Source organism: Leucoraja erinacea, chromosome 9 (assembly GCF_028641065.1).
Source record: "Leucoraja erinacea ecotype New England chromosome 9, Leri_hhj_1, whole genome shotgun sequence".
In the NCBI taxonomy this organism is placed as follows: domain Eukaryota; kingdom Metazoa; phylum Chordata; class Chondrichthyes; order Rajiformes; family Rajidae; genus Leucoraja; species Leucoraja erinaceus.
Window position 1 is genome coordinate 65,405,335 of NC_073385.1, and position 5,037 is coordinate 65,410,371.

Below are 5,037 nucleotides of genomic sequence, written 5' to 3' on the forward strand. Positions count from 1 at the left end.
GGAGAAGCTGGTCGAAGCGGAGCAGATCGAGGCTTACATCAGCGAATGCCGAGTTTTCATGTATGTTGTGATGGCTATTAGCTCCTGCATGTAAACAATGAATGATGTATTGGGTGAGGGGTTGACCAGAATCCTATTATACACTCAAATCCAGAGCTTACACCAGTCTGTTCCCTGCTCCAGCCTTTGTTCCATCTCCAACCACATTGTATCTCCACCAGGGACAAACTATTGATTATCAATCGGATTCATCTTATCTGATGGTGAAAGAGCCTTTCCTTGCTTAATATAACAAAGTATATGAGAAAATTGTTCCATGGGATTCTAGACCAGAATACAGCAAGAGGCCATTTGATCCTTGAGATAAGGTCATAAGTGATATGAGCAGTATTAGGCCATTCAGCCCATCAAGTCTACTCCGCCATTCATTCATTAGTTTAGTTTAGTTTCGTTTAGAGATACAGCGCAGAAACAGGCCCTTCGTCCCACCGTGCCCGCGCGGACCAGCGATCCCCGCACATTAACACTATCCTACACCCACTAGGGACAATTTTAACATTTACCAAGCCAATTTACCAACAAACCTGTACGTCTTTGGAGTGTGGGAGGAAACCAAAGATCTCGGAGAAAACCCACGCAGGTCACGGGGAGAACGTACAAACTCCGTACAGACAGCACCCGTAGTCGGGATCGAACTCGGGTCTCCGTCACTGCATTCGCTGTAAGGCAGCAACTCTACCGCTGTGCCACCGTGACTGCCAATCATGGCTGATCTATCTCTCCCTCCTGAACCCATTCTCCTGCCTTCTCCCAATAACCCCGACACCTGTACTAATCAAGAATCTATCGATCACTGCCTTAAAAATATCCATTGACTTGGCCTCCACAGCTTTCTGTTGCAATGGAATTCATTGGGGTTGCAGACTCGGGACATTAAGTTGGCTACAAGACAGAAATATGGAGCAATGTCTCCTCCCAGAGGCTAACAAAGATTAGGATCTGGAGCAGAGAATTCCAGTCTTACATTCAAGGCTTTGACTCTAAAGCAGTCAAAGATTAGGACAATGGACAGGAAAGTAGTAATTCCACAGATTCACCACCCTCTGACTAAAGAAATTCCTCCTCATCTCCTTCCGAAAGGAACTTCCTTTAATTCTGAGGCTAAGACCTCTGACCCCAGTGAAAACATCCTCTCAACATCCAGTCTATCCAGGCCTTTCACTATTTGGTGAATAGCCGATACCAGATAGTTTGGAAACACAAACAATTGAGTGTTAGGAACTTGAATAGCAGAAGAGGAAAGTAGAGGCCATTTAGCAATTGACACCATTTGAGAAAAGGAAACTTGATCTGATCATGGCAGTAAACTACTCTCCGGACCAGTTATCCTAATCTTTGGCTCCTTTAGAGAAAGCCTTAAATGTACTTAATGGCATTCCCTGCTCATGGTCCTAACCTTTGTTAGCCTCAAAGAGGATACATTCCTCCAACTTCTGTCTTGCAACCAACTTAATGTCCTGAGACTACAACGCCTAGTGTAATTCCCTCCACCATTGGGTTTGTATCAACCAACATTTGCTCTGTCCGGCCCCCTCATCATGTTTGTTTCAATAGGATCACCTCCCATTCTTCTAACTTGTTCAATCTTTCCCCACAAAGTACCCTCTTCATTCTATGAATCAACCTAGTGAATATCCTCTGCAATGTCTCAAATGTAAGCTCAGTCTAGCTAGAATAAGAAGACCAGAACTGTGTGCACTATTGATGGATGGCTTTGCATAGCAATGTACGGTTAGTAAGTTTGCAGATGACATTAAGGATGGTGAACAAAAGTGCTGGAGAAACTCAGTGGGTGCGGCAGCATCTATGGAGCGAAGGAATTAGGCAACATTTCGGGCTGAAACCCTTCTTCAGACTGATGCGAGGTGGGGGGCGGGAAGAAGAAAGGAAGCCAGAGGGCTGAGGGAGAGCTGAGAAGGGGAGGAGGCAGCAAGGGCTACCGGAAATTGGAGAATTCAATGTTCAAGCCGCTGGGGTATAAACTGCCCAAGCAGAATATGAGGTGCTGCTCCTCCAATTTCCGGTGATGCTCACTCTGGCCATGGAGGAGGCCCAGGACAGAAAGGTCAGATTCAGAATGGGAGGGGGAGTTGGTGCTGAGCCACAGGGAGATCAGGTTGGTTATTGCGGACCGAGCGGAGGTGTTCGGCGAAACAATCGCCAAGCCTATGCTTGGTCTCACCGATGTAGATCAGCTGACATCTAAAGCAGCGGATGCAATAGATGAGGTTGGAGGAGGTGCAGGTGAACTTCTGCCACACCTGGAAAGACGGCTTGGGTCCTTGAATGGAGCCGAGGGGGAAGGTAAAGCGACAAGTGTAGCATCTCCTGCGATTGCAAGGGAAAGTGCCCGGGGAGGGGGTGGTGCGAGTGGGAAGGGAAGGAAAGTGATTTGTGTACTGGGAAGAAGATACAATGGAAACTTGACCAACTGAATATAGAAGTTGCAGTTACATAGGACTTTGGTGAGACTGCATTTAGAGTATTGTGTTCAGTTCTGGGCACCATGTTATAGGAAAGATGTTGTCAATCTGGAAAGGGTGCAGAGAAGATTTACGAGGATGTTGCCAGGTCTAGAGGATCTGAGCTATAGGGAGAGGTTGAGGAGGCTGGGACTCATACCTTGGAGCACAGGAGGATGAAGGATAATCTTATAGAGGTGCATAAAATCATGAGAGAAATAGATGCCCAGAGTAGGGGAATCGAGAATCAGAGGACATAGGTTTAAGGTGAGGAGGAAATTCAAAAGCATCTCATAGAAACATAGAAAATAGGTGCAGGAGTAAGCCATTCAGTCCTCCGAGCCTGCACCGCCATTCAATATGATCATGGCTGATCATTCAACTCGGTATCCTGTACCTGCCTCTCACCATACCCTCTAATCCCTTTAGCCACAAGGTCCACATCTAACTCCCTCTTAAATATAGCCAATGAACTGGCCTCAACTACTTTCTGTGGCAGAGAATTCCAGAGATTCCAGAGATTTCATGGACTATAAAATGGTTTGAAGGTAGACAAAAGTGCCAGAGAAACTCAGCGGGTGCGGCAGCATCTATGGAGCGAAGGAAATAGGCAATGTTTTGGACCAAAACCCTTCTTCAGACTTCTATCAGTCTGAAGAAGGGTTTTGGCCCGAAACTTTGCCTATCCTCAGTCTGAAGAAGGGTTTCGGCCCGCAACGTTGCCTATTTCCTTCGCTCCATAGATGCTGCCGCACCCGCTGAATTTCTCCAGCATTTTTGTCTACCTTCGATTTTCCAGCATCTGTAGTTCCTTCTTGAACATAAAATGGTTTGAGATGTCCTGTATCTAAATTTCATACTTTTTCATAAATTATGCATCAGCAAAGCAACTAAGAATCCAGGCATTATAATTGTCCTGCATTATATGAAATGGAGGTGAGGTAGATCATTCACGATTTTGATGAAAGGCAAAGCTGTTTCCCTCATTCCTAAGTTCTGATGCTAGAGACAGATGGGGTTCTGGTCATGCCCCGATCCTTTAATCAAGGACACAATGAAAGGTCAAGCCTTCCTTTCCCTCAGGTCCTGGGTGAATGAGATGGATACATTGCTGGATACAGAGGAACAGGCCATGGGGACTGTGGATGTTGTTCAGCTGTGCAAGCGTCACAAGGAGTACAAGCGAGAGATCGACAAACAAAGGGGAAGATATGAAGAGCTGCAAACGACCGGAATCGAGCTGAGAGAGAACAGGCACATCCTGTCGAAAGAGGTAAAGGATCGTGAGAACCCTGCACTGCCTTCCCCTTCCCTTTCCACCCACATCCGCCAACAAGACACTTGCACCCTTTACCCCAGTTGTGCTGTTCCTCATTCCCTCTGTGCTACTGCTGCTGCTGCTGCTGCTGCTGGGACACACTCACTCAAAGAATGTCCGTCCTTTCCTCATCAGATTGACGAGAAGTTGAATAAAATGTCCGAGCTGGTGGAGGAGGTGATGAAGAAGTGGGAGAGACAAGAAGCTCTGTACGAGGAGGAATTGTGGAAGCAGGCTCAGCTCAGGGATCTTGAACTGATGGCAGCCTGGTTGGGCTCCAAGGAAGGACTCATATCCGGCAACAATTTGGGGGTAAGATTGAACAGAAGGCCGGACCACCAATGGCTCCTGCTGATATCCCTCATGGATGGTTGACGTTGACTTTGAGAGATTGTTGATTGTTTAGTTTAGAGATGCAGCGCGGAAACAGGCCCTTCGGCCCATCGGGTCAGCGCCTACCAGCGATCCCCACACATTAACACTATCCTACACACACTAGGGACATTTTTACATTTACCGAGCCAATTAACTTACAAAACCTGCACGTCTTTGGAGTGTGGGAGGAAAACCGAATATCTCGGAGGAAACTCACGTAGATCACGGGTAGAACGCGCAAACTCTGTACAGACAGCACCCATAGCCGGGATGTTGGCCTTTGTGGGCAAGTTGGACTGAATGGCCTGTTTCAGCACTATATCACTCTACAACTCTATGATTCTATCTCAGTCTCCTCACATTTATTAATATTCCCTTGACTTGTTTTCTTCCCCAAATAAATTACCTCAGCACGTTTGACCCGATATGTAGACAGTTCTACTGGAGACAGAGTTGTGCTGGGCCTAGCCTTGGGAAATGTGGCCCAGCTAATGGTGGAATAGTCGATGAGGGAGAAGTTTCGGTAGAGAGATCATAATTACAATGTTTACCGCACAGTTACAATATTTAAAGGACATTTGAACAGGTACATGCATTGGAATGGTTTTGAGGGGATGAGACAAGCAGGCAGCCTAGTCAACATTGAACAAGTCGGGCTGAAGGACTTATTGCCATGCTGTTAACACTGCGACCACTGCTATCATAGCCCTGGACAGAATTTCATTTGGCACTTTTGTACCCCACTGAATAGTCAAGTTATGTTCAGCATAATCAAGAACACGTCACACCCTGGCCACTCCCTCTTCTCCCCTCCAACATCAG